Source organism: Camelina sativa, chromosome 2 (genome assembly GCF_000633955.1).
Source record: "Camelina sativa cultivar DH55 chromosome 2, Cs, whole genome shotgun sequence".
NCBI lineage: Eukaryota > Viridiplantae > Streptophyta > Magnoliopsida > Brassicales > Brassicaceae > Camelina > Camelina sativa.
This window is the reverse complement of record NC_025686.1, coordinates 19,973,304-19,986,106: the sequence shown is the minus strand read 5'-3', so window position 1 is coordinate 19,986,106 and position 12,803 is coordinate 19,973,304. Positions and strand designations below refer to the sequence as shown.

Sequence of the window (12,803 nt, the reverse complement as noted above, 5' to 3'; positions counted from 1 at the left end):
CTGAGTTATCGTGATACGGGACGAAATGTCTCATCGATTCATATTATGGCTGAGTTATAGTGAGTTATGGCTGAGTTATAGTGAGTTATGACTAAGTTATAATACTTGACAGATGAGTAATAACACAAAATAAAATGAATCTCCCTAACTATAGAGCACAAGTTTTCGCATTGTGCCCAACTTGCTTACATCGCGAACATGCGTGTTGCTTCCTAGGGCGTTTCTTTTCAATGGCAACTTCCAAAGATGATTTAATCATACGCTTCTTTGGCCTTCCTGGCTGGTTCACAACAATCGGAGGCAAGCACTTCTGATTATCCACAACTTCAGGAGCAGGGAATGATTCATCTGGAGGCATGATTGAACCAGCCCATCCATTAACCAAATCTACACTCCTAAATTTCGGATCGCACATGGATATACGAGACACATCCATATGCTCTGCAGTTGTGATTGCATGGATGCATGGTATTTTCTCGTGGTCGAAACGATGGCATGTGCAACTTTTTATTTCTAAATTTACAACATGCAAAGATGATCCATATTTCACTTGTACGTGTACAGCATCAATCATTTGTACCTCCATAAGTCTTGCTGTGGTGACACGGTCCTATTAAGAAAAAATGTTTTAGGCTGAGTTATGAAAACAATTACGGCTGAGTTATTGAAACAACAATAGCTGAGTTATGAACACTATAATGGTAATGGCTGAGATAAGGAAATAATAACGGCTGAGATATTGTAACTGTTATGACTGAGTTATCAACATTGATGACTGACTTATGTAAACTTACCTGTAACAGTTTCTCAACACCTCGAGTGAGCGTTGTTAGCTGCGATTTTTCATCCTCTCTCCGTTCAGAAAACCATCTGGTCATCATATCCCGTATCGATTCTAGAAGTCGAACTATGGGAAGACTTCTAGCATTTGACAGTGCATTGTTCATTGATTCTGCAATATTCGTTGTCATTAAATTGTACCTTTCACCCGGGAAATGAACACGCGCCCACATTCGGACACCAGCTCGTTGGAGGTATCCATGTAGTTCGGGATGACGTGCTTCAATCTCATTGAAAGCCTCATTAAAATCAGTTAGCCTAAAACACTTTGCCGCTTTTTTCACCAGAGGGAACAAATGTTTTCCTTTGAACTTCACCAAGATGTTCTTATACAAATGGTAAGTGCAAATTCCTAGCGAATCCAACGGATACACTTGACCAATCGCTTTCCCTATTGACTTATGTCTGTCGGAGATTATCGCAAGATCCTTTTCGTCTGGAATGGCAACTTTGAGTTGTGTAAAGAACCAACGCCAAGACTCATCATTTTAAGTGTCAACAACAGCGAAAGCCAATGGAAAAATTTGAAAGTTACCATCCTGAGCTAGGGCTGTTAGAAGCGTCCCTTTGTAACTACCATGGAGAAACGTTCCGTCGACAACAACAACTTTGCGCATGAAAGCAAACCCAGCAATACTCGCACCAAAAGCAATAAAAACATATTTGAATCTATCTTCATCACCTATTTGAAGACGCGTGACTGTACCCGGATTTTCCCTTTTTAACTTGAATATGTAAGAAGGCAACTCGCTAAAACTTTCCTCAGGAGTTCCCTGATGGATCTGCCTTGCATTCAGCAGCGTTCGATATGCCTTCCAATAACCCATCTGTCGACACCAACAAATTAATAAATCAGCCATAATATATAAATAACTCAGCCGATACATTCGAATAAGTCAGCCTTAAATAATCAATAAATGAGCCGTAAAATGTAAATAATTCAGCCTATACATACCTATAACTCAGCCATTGTTATCAATAATTAACTCAGCCTATACATACCTATAACTCAACCATTATTATCAATAAGTCAGTCGAAACATAGTAATTACCTTTAGACTAAATTGCTTATTGAAAATGACTCCGACACTTTTAGGTTTAACATCCGGACCAAGATCACCAAGATAGTCCCTGTAAAGACCTGCCAGTACATCAGCTGTTGATTGACGGCATCTAGTAGAACGTTCCGTCACAGAACATGTGTGTTCCGAATCGTATACACGAACATGAAAATCCGGGTCATCCCCTTGTACAGATGCACGAACTCTCCAAAGACATCCTTTAACCCAACACCTACAAACCACTTGTTTCGGATTTGAGGTTGGTACATTAAAATCAAATCCATCCCTAACCGAAATAAGTTTCACGTGATTCCTGAACTGCTTTTTGCTCTTGTATCGTTGTCCTACAGCAATTTTTAGCGTTGACACCTCCAACCTAATAGCCTCCGGATTGATCTTCGATCCCGCAAAGTTATCATCTTTATGAGCTTTCTTCTAAGGAGGCGGAGTAGGTGGGTCTTCCACTTTACTCTGAGGCTCGCCCAATATAGAAAACTTCTCGTCATCAGATGACTCACCATCGGAGTCGTCGAAAACATCAAATCGGGTTGAAAATTCATCGTCTTCTTCTTTGTCAGATGCTACTTTGACAGCTTCTTCTTCGTTTTCTTTGTCAATGATCTTACCATAATCAAAACAAGTGCCTTCAAATCCCCCACCGTACACTTTGTATGTAGATTCTGCTTTCGAGTCTCTAGCTCCACTAGTTTCTGTAGACTCTTTCGCCGAAAACTCTACACAGAGACGTAGCTGATCGGTTTTCCATAACCGCAAAAAACATTGCAACTGTCGATCATTGGAGACAAAAACTGGTGGAGTATCATGCGCCATATGTTTCATTGCCCTGTTCGAGAATATGTAGCTCAGCTTTAGCTCATGGCTAAACGCGTCCAATCCGTAGTCTTCAAGAACAAGCTTCACAAGCTTGTTGTGTGTTGTGCCTCCATCTATCTGCACAACTATACACCCTCTATCGTCGGAGTTAAATACATATCTCTGTGTCTTTATCCAATTACCGGACACAACTAGTACCGGAACTGGATCCATGAAAGATAATGAAGAACAAGGTGGAGAAGAAGTAGAAGAACAAGGTGTGAAGAAGAAAGTGAAGAAGAAGTAGAAGAACAAGGTGAATAAGAAGGTAAATAGTTCACTTATTAACCAGTTGAAGAACAAGAGTCGAACGACGTTTCGTATTTCCGGAGAAAAAAGATGATGACATGGATAATGCGTCCGACGTGGCAAGTCAGCCATCAAACAATACCATAACTCAGCCTAACTAAAACTCAGCCACAACATGAAAAACATTACAGTAATTAAAAAGCAAAAAAAATTGCTGCCAAACTCAGCCGCTTCATCAACTGAAAATATGTAACTCAGCCGTACTGTTTGTTAAGTCAGCCGTAACTGAATAACATTCTAGTAATTAATCTTTTGCTAATAAGTCAGCCGTCAAACGGCTGACTTGTCGATAAGTCAGCCTAGGACGGCTGAGTTATAGTTTTTTTTACCATAACTCAGCTGTAACAACATCTCATAAGTCAGCCATTTTTCATAACTCAGCCAGTCGGAAAATGGTAACTCAGCCGTGTCGTTGTGATAACTCAGCCAAAATTTTGACAACTCAGCCGTGTCGTTGTGATAACTCAGCCAAAATTTTGACAACTTAACCATCAGGTGAATACTCAGCTGTAACTACAGCTGAGTTATGCGCATAACTCTGCCAGATTTAATAAGTCAGCCGTAACGCTTGGCTGACTTATGAGCATAACTCAGCCAGATTTTAATATCCGCTCTTAATCAAATATTTTTCCGATAACTCAGCCGCAACATATCTATAACTCAGCCGCAACATACTCTGTAACGCGTTACGGCTGAGTTATGGTTACACGTCAGCGGTTTCTGACGTGGCGTCTGACGTGGCAATGGTATTTTTGTAATTACGATTTTTCCGGTAGCATAAAACAGAGGCACACTGGATATTTTGAAAATACCCGAAACATTCAAGTAATAAAAAAAGTTTTTTGTAGATTCTGGTAATATTACCTAAAATGAGTAACATTTAAGTAACTAGGTGCGTCCCCACGCAACGCGTGGGTTGTGGTGTAGTTGGCACTTTCTTGTTTTTCTTTTTGGTCTTTTCGTTTTCTCTTTTGTATTATTTCGTTTTAGTTAGGCATATACGGGCTTTGCCGTCACTTTTATTTATACACTATATGTTTATACCATTTCGTTTAGATGTGTATAATTGTGGCGTTTATTTTTATGAATTATGAAGATGTTGTTTCTTGCTTTTGAGGATCCAATCTTATCATTGACTGATATTGTTTCCAATACATTTATTGTATTATAGATTTTCTAATTAACTGCTTATGTAAACCCTTCATACGTTGATGTTGCAATAATAAGTTATTTTTTAAAAATATCTTCCGTGTAAGTGATTATGTTTGTATGCCCATGTTTTGGTCTAATATCAATAAGATCGTTTCTGTTTTTCTTTAGTTGGCTTTGAAACCAATATTGAGTTAAGCAAATAATGGGTCGAATTATGGTGTTAATAAGTAATATAAATTCTTATGTATATATATTGTATATATGTGACTATAAATTTAGCTAACTAAAAAATTATGTAATATTTAAATACAATCTTGAACATATATATATATATATATATATATATATTTGTGGGAGGAATGTATGAAATTATTGGATAGAAGTTATTTTTGAGTTAAATGACCTTTAATGTCTTTAAAGTGAGTTAAATATTAATAAATTTTTATATGTGTCTTGACTTTTTTAAAAAGGAATACCAAGTGTTTCCTTCCAAATTTGAAGTGATATAGTATTTTAGTTTTCTTATATGATTTTATGAACTTCAATGTAAAAGTTTTTCAAAGTAATAAGTACACTCACTGATTGAATTATAAAATTTGGAGAAATGTTTATTTCGTTTAATCATCTGCTCTTTTAAATAAATTAAATAAGTATGTTGTTATTCCTACAAATAGGACAACATATATTATAGTTTAACCATGGAGTTAAGCAATGGAAATGGAACTTGTGATTGCAAGACAAAATGCTTATATGTTACACATTGATCGTTTAAAAATGAATAGGAACATCTAATTCTCAAATAAAGTTGATTGTTTTGTTAAAACCAACATATGTGAATTTAAATTTAACTATGCAAATTTAAAAAATAAATATGAATAGATTAGAAAGGCAAGAAATATAAAAGAAATATTTTTTTATATAAATAAAATAAAAATTGAAAACAATGTTAAATATATATAATACTTTCTACATTAAAATATAGAATCAAACTCTTACAAGTTACAACACATATGAGATATAACAACATTTGATATTGGTAGGAGAGGAGGAGAGAATGTTTACTATAAGATGGTAATCCAAATTAGATAATGGAGATGAATCTTTAATAAATAGAACAATGTAATATCTATATATATATAATACTTTCTAAATTAAAATATAGAATCAAACTCTTACAACACATATGAGATATAACAACATTTGATATTGGTGGGAGAGGAAGAGAGAATGATTACTTATAAGATAATAATCCAAATTAGATAAAGGAGATAAATCTTTTAAAATAAAAACAATGTAAAATATATATCATGTAGTCTCTAAAATTAAAATTTAGCATTAACAATTTACAATGATATTTCATTTTTTTTTTAAAACCCATACAACAAAAATAAGAAATCAAAAATAACAAAAAAAAAAGAAAAATGATTTGAGGTATTGTAGAAGAGAATGAGAGAATGTGAAAATGAGATAGTAAAAGAATGTCAATATGAGAGAATGATAGATTGAGAGAATGCTTATTTATATGATAAGAAATGATGGAAGTTACATTTAGAACTATGGAGTTACAATAGTAATTTATTGTGTTTGAATAAAATTGAGTGGTAGAATATGATTAATGCATAATTTATTTTATTTTCAGTTATAATTTTATTTTAATGTGTGAGTTAAATGTATTGTGTTTATTGGATCTTAAATATTGTTTAAAGCAATTAGAAAGCAAATAAAAAAATAAAAAAAAATTAGAAAACATTAAATGAAAATCAACCAATAAGGAGAGACCAAAACCTTACTTTTATATATATGATATATTGCTTTAAACTTTGAAATGAGAAATATATTATAAACAATAATTTTACATGAGAAATATATTAATTTAGCCAACCAAAATATGAATATAAGTTTAGCCAACCAAAATAAATAAAAAATATTAAAATTTAACCAAAAATAATTTCTCTTGAAAGATAATAAGTTAGTAGGAGGAATGAATTAATGTACAATTATTGGATAGGAGTTACATTTGAGTTAAATGGAGTTACATGTCTTTAATTATAAATAAATATTTTAATTTTTTATAACCTAAAATAAAAGGAATACCAAGTGGCTGAATCAAAATTCACATGATTTGGTTGTTTGTTGATATAAACTCAACACTTACACATAATATTTCAAAATAAAAAATATTACTTTTTAAGTGACAAACTAAATTAGTTTTCTTATAAAATTATATGAATTCTTCAATCTCAATAATTTTTAAAATCCCAAGGATAACTTATATTTTTTTGGTTTTTACTCATCAATTTAATTTATAGTGCTAGATTTCATACTAATGGTTTCATCTTTAGAGAATTTAGTGAAATGATATTTTTAAAATTATATTTTATTTTTATATTTAAGTTCCAGTTGAATATGTTTTGTTTTTTGGATCATTTTTTATTTTGATTAAAGACACAAAAAACCAATTGTTTAATTATGTTCTTTTTGTTTTCAAAAACCTCAAATCATAAAAAAAAAATATATATTATATTGATCTCTGCAGATTTAACAATTGGATCACAAAACAAAATAGTCTTTATAAATGGATAAATGGATAATTATATTGATCTTTAAATATTATATTGATCTTTATAAATTATTTAAAATGATACATGAATATGTGAGATAACCAGAGACATAATAGATAATTACATATGGATCATTTCAACTTTATGATCTTATTGTGTGGTGAATATTGTAAGGAAGTATGAAAATAATGACTTATAAGATGTTAATATAAAATAGAAAATGGAGATAAACATTTTAAAAGATTAAAATAAATATATAAGATATACATATCATACAAACTCTAAAACTAAGCTTTTACAATGATATTTGATTTGATTTTTTATAACCCATACAACAACAATAACAAAAAAAATACAAAACAAAACAAAACAAAACAAAAAAGAGATTTGAGAGTAGTGGAAGAAGATGAGAGAATGAAAGAGTGATAGACTAAGAGAATAAGATAATGAGTATTTATAGGAAGAGAAATGATGAAAAATTGCATTTAGAAAAATGAGAGTTACAATTCTAATTTATTGTTTTGTTTTAATACAATTAATTAATACAACTTAGTGGAGAAATAAAGTTAATGCATAATTTATAGGGAGAAGCTTAAAGTTTGTTGGGACTTTGGGAGCTTTATTAGGCCAACCCATCTCTAATCTAATAGTGGGGTTTATTCACGTGAGTATTTGAGAATGAACAACTTATTTCAGGTTGAGCTACTTTTTCTTACTTGTAAATTTGTTATGATGGTACTTAAAAAAAAATGTTACCTACCCTAAATTACCACATTTTAAAATTGGACAAGTCCTGTGGGACTACATATGACACTACGAAGTGTCCATCTCAAGGAGGCAAGACCAAGATTATAAATGAATACAGTAAATAAAAAAAGGAACATATAATTAAATGCGTACATTTATGTGTTGCAGCATTTAATATTTGATAACTTGTCTCATGAATGATTAAATGGTTTAAGTATCAAAAATATCTAACGGTTAACATGGAAACATCATCTTTTACTTGTGTTATCATATATAGTATCGAAATGACTTTAAATCATCATATCGTGTCAGATCCAAAACAATAAAAGACCAGATTTTTTATATATCGAATCTGATAATTTACTTTTAGAACTTTTTAGTAACCATTTTTCTAAAAAAAAACTACACCAATTTATAAATTCAAACCAAGGGTTTTTAATTTAATTCTAAAACGTTAGGGGACGTTTCAAAAACCCTTTAAAGTATAAGGGCAAAAAGAAAAAATATCATGAATTTCATTTAAAAAAAAAAAAAAAAAAAAAAGTAAAAGACCATTAAATAATTACGCAGAACGAGAATAAAAGTCCGTTACAAGGAAACATCAAAAAAGCAAAAAAAAAAGAGAAAAAGGTAACAGAGGATTTTAGGGTTAATTTATGTTCGATTGAGCTGAGTAATTTATTTATTCTTCTTCTTCAAATTCTGTTTCTTCTTTGTTTTGATTTATAATTTCAAAACTCCAAAAGAAAAAAGAAAAAGAAATTGTGATTGAAGCTCTCGATGTCTACGGTGGCGAAGGCGGCGACGTGTCCGGCGGTGACTGGAAGTGGATTCCGGGAGAAGACGGCAGCGTCACTGGTCAATTCCTTCCGATTAGCGTCGGTGACTCAACGTTTACGTTACCACATTCAAGTCGGACCTAAGACTGATACTAAGGAGTTTCAGATCTGTTGCATCTCTTTCGCCAAGTAATTTTTTTTTTACTTCCTCTCTCTCTCTCTATACATTATTAACATGCGCGTAATTTGTGTGTTTGTACTCTTTTTGGGTGTTGATGAATTGTTTTGATTTCTCTGTTTCAGAGGCATTGATTTTGCTATAGCCAACAATGATATTCCCAAGAAGGTTGAAGAGTTTCCCGGGTTGCTCAAACAGGTTCTTTTATTTTTCTCGATTACTGTGTTAGATAGATCTGCATTAATGTATATAAAAGCCATTATGATGATATGATGTGGATGTAGGTGTGCCGTCATGGAACTGATGTGTACACTAAGACGGCTGTTATGGTGCTCATGATCTCTATCAAGGTAACACCAGAGAGAGAGAGAACCAAAAAGAAAGAATTGTAGTAGTGTTTGGATTAGTGCTTCTTGTTCTCTGAATGCCAGTTTTTTGTTTAGATTTCCTGTGGTTTAGAATGATTGAGGTAGAAATGTTTCGGGTTTATCACTTTTATTGACATGTCATGCTTGATTTTTTTTTGTTAATGTCACAGCATGCTTGTCAACTGGGATGGTTTTCGGATAGCGAGAGTCAAGAACTTCTTGCTCTTGCTGATGAGGTCTTTATTCTTCCGAATCATGGCTTAAAAATCTGATAGCAGGTTATTTGGATTGTGATGATATGAATGTTTTCCTTCTTATTCAGATAAGGACTAGTTTTGGGTGTTCTGGAAGCACTAACCCTGGCATCAACAGTCCCGGCAGTACATTTACGCAGATCATGGAGAAGTAGGTTTTGCTTTCACCGTGTGGCTTTTTGTTGATTGACAGATAGATTTTACTCTTAACAAATTTACCAGGGAGCGTGATTTTTCTTTTTCAAAATTTATCACAAGCTAGATACCGAAAACTTGTTGAGTAGAATAGTATTCACTGGATACAGGTTGTAATTTCTTTCTTTATGATCCCAGGTTCTATCCATTTGTGAAGCTTGGGCATGTTCTTGTTTCTTTTGAAGTGAAGGTGAGCTTGTCCTCTGTTCTAAACATCTATTTCTGATATGTTACCCTCTTAAGTGTGCTCATTTTTATGTTTGGCTTTCCTTGCATGACAGGCTGGCTACACAATGTTGGCGCATGATTTCCATATCTCAAAGAATATGCCACATTCACTCCAACAGAAAATTGTATGTATACCTCATCTGTTAGTCATTCGATATGTCATTCTGGGTTTCTCTTTATTAATTTTAATAGATATATCTGTGCAATTAGGTTGCCATGTGAATTTAACCATTCCTTGCATTCTATCTACCAGTCCTTCATATACATTTTGAATCTGTTTCATCTTGTTGATGTGCCCACTCTCTGTGCCTTTTCGTTAGCATATCGCTTACTCCAGATTCTTGTTTGTTCTTCAGCGGCTATTTGTTGCCCAAACAGACAACATAGACACGTCTGCCTGTATTGCAAATCCTCCAGAAGTCAGGTATGAGACTTTTTTTTTGCTATTTTCCTTACTGACACGAAATATGATCGAATTTAACCTTCAAGGCTTTCGTATGAAAATTGCAGCTTCCTGTTAAATGGAAAGGGGGTAGAGAAGAGAGTTAATATTGCAATGGTGTGTGCAGTTTGACTTTTAATTGGATTTTTGTTTCTCTGAACTGGTTTTGTGCATGTTTATTTGTTTATTGTTATCTTTTTTTTTCTTACCCAGGATTCAGGGCCTCAACTCCCTACAAATGTTACTGCACAGCTGAAGTACGGAACTAATCTTCTCCAAGTGATGGGGAATTTTAAGGGTATCTAATCTATTTTATATGTATACTTTCTGTCTGTTGTCCATGTTTTCCAATTATTATCTAATTAAGATGCTTCATTGTTCAAAGGTAGTTACATCATCATAATTGCATTTACGGGAGTGGTAATTTCGCCTGAACAACCTGTTCTTAAAGATTACCTTCAGTCCAAAGTCATTGAATCAAGTCCAGGTATTTCAAGAGCATAAGATAGGAGAGTGGAGCATTTTTTCCAATGCCCTGTACTATTAATCTGAATCCTCCCATGACTTGCAACCACATAACTATAAGAAATATTTTCCCAAACTAATTTCTCTGTACTTTCTTACCTGTCTATAGATTCAGACATCATTGAGGGGGCATCACGAGTATCTCTCAATTGTCCTATAAGGTACAACTTCTACTTTTTGACGTACTACTGTGTTATGTTATGGTTTTTTTGGTCAGTGATTTAGTCTCCAATAAAACAGTCGCAGGCGGATCAAGCTTCCAGTCAAGGGCCAGTTGTGTAAACATCTTCAGGTGTTGCAACCATATTTCATGCAATATTCTCTGTTTTCCATTCTTTTAAATCGGCATACAGTGTTTCAATGTGGATGTTACCTTTTTTTTTTCTCTTAATATTTGTTACTGATGTGGTACTTTCTGCTGCAGGCTTTTGATTTCTCAAACTATGTCAACATAAATATGAGAAATCCATCCTGGCGCTGCCCACATTGCAATCAACCTGTTTGCTACCCTGACATACGTTTAGATCAAAACATGGCCAAGGCAAGTAGCTATTTACGTTGTAATTTAATTACTGCTTCATTTATGCGTTGCTGCTTAAGTCTGATAAATCGTCTCATATCATATCCTTAGATATTAAAAGATGTGGGACACGATGCTGCTGGTGTAATCATCGATGCTGATGGTTCATGGAAGGTTGCAAAGAAAACTGACCAGAGAGTGGAACCTGTGAGTGAGATCATTCATGATCTAGAAGACCCAATGAGCTTGTTAAACTCTGGTCCAGTTGTTTTTGATCTAACGGGGGATGATGATGATGATGCCGAAATGGAGGTTTTTGGTGACAACAAGGTTGAGGATCGGAAGCCCTGTTTGTATGATGCTCAGGGTCAATCTAATAATAACACAAATAAAGAAGCTTCAAACGATGATTACGGTTCGATATTCGATATATCTGATGTGATCGCACTTGACCCGGTAATATTATCTGCTTTGGAAAACACTGCGCCACAACAGCATCAAGCTTCGAATACTGGAACAGGTCAACAATACTCAAACTTGTCCCAAACACCCATGTCCATAGATCCAATGCTGGTACCTGTGCCATTCTCACAGACACCATCTCCAAGAGATAGACCAGCAACTACGTCCACTGGCTTCACCATACCGAATCCCTCTCCGCAATTCTCTCAGGTTCATGCTTCATCTGTTACTCCCACTGGAACATATCTTGGTAGAACCTCTAGTCCGAGATTGAACCAGACTTATCCATATCAAGCGTCTTCAATGACAACTCCATATCAGGTTTGTGATTTCGTTTGAGAGACTGGTTTCGTTTCTTGAGTATTCATATGTTGATGATATGTGTTCCTTTGCAGAGCCGGAGGGTCCCAATTCCAGCTACGAGCCATTCGCCAGCGAATGTTTCGTCTTTTGTTCCGTCTCAGCATGTCCCTAGAGTACTCAGCCAGCCTAATAGTTATGGTATCAGAGGTCCAACCAGTAATAACCATGTAAGCACTCAAAGACAGCACTCAAGTGGTCCACCTGTTCAATCTGTTTCTCGAACCAGTGACCTAATGGATGTAGACTTGAGCGTTCCTGATACAACCAACTGGCGCCCGAGAATGCGAGGCAGTCTTGTGCCCGGTTCTCATTCCACTGCTCTTGACCACATGATCATCCGACCTACCCAACAGTCTCAAACTTCCACTAGGCTTACCAGTTCACAGCCGGTTCAGACACCATTGGTTCAAACCTCTCAAGCTCAGTCACCTTTTTCAACGGCTGCTTACAGAACCGAGGCAGTTATAGGAAACCGAAACCATCCGGTGCCCGCTCCTACTGGCTCGCGAGGCCAACAGGACCGACATCATCATGGAACTTGAGAGGGTAAAACGAAGGGAAGTTGGTACTTAGGGAGTTAGAACACAACACTAACATAATAAACTTTAGTGTAATTTATCACTTTCCCACGGCATGAACAGAGTTTAGGATTCCGGTGTGCAAGTCGTTTTTTGTTTATTATGGTATTTAGCTGGCGTTTAACTTGTAATGACGATCAAAATAAAATTGCTATCTAAATAAAATTGCTTGTAATATGCTCGGGTTTTTAACGAGTGTATATATATATATATATATAATGTCAAAAGATATCCACAATTACGAATCCTCCAATTGTTTATAGGGCTAAGTTTCATTTTGATATTGATGATTGTCGTGAATATGATCATTAATGTGGCTTTTTTGCAGACCAAAGGATTTTCATATTCACGAGTCATGACTCATACAA

The 12,803-nt window shown here is 34.4% G+C and overlaps 1 pseudogene; it reads left to right on the top strand.

Moving 5' to 3' along the window:
- On the top strand, positions 8,144-12,622 carry LOC104730217 (annotated as a pseudogene).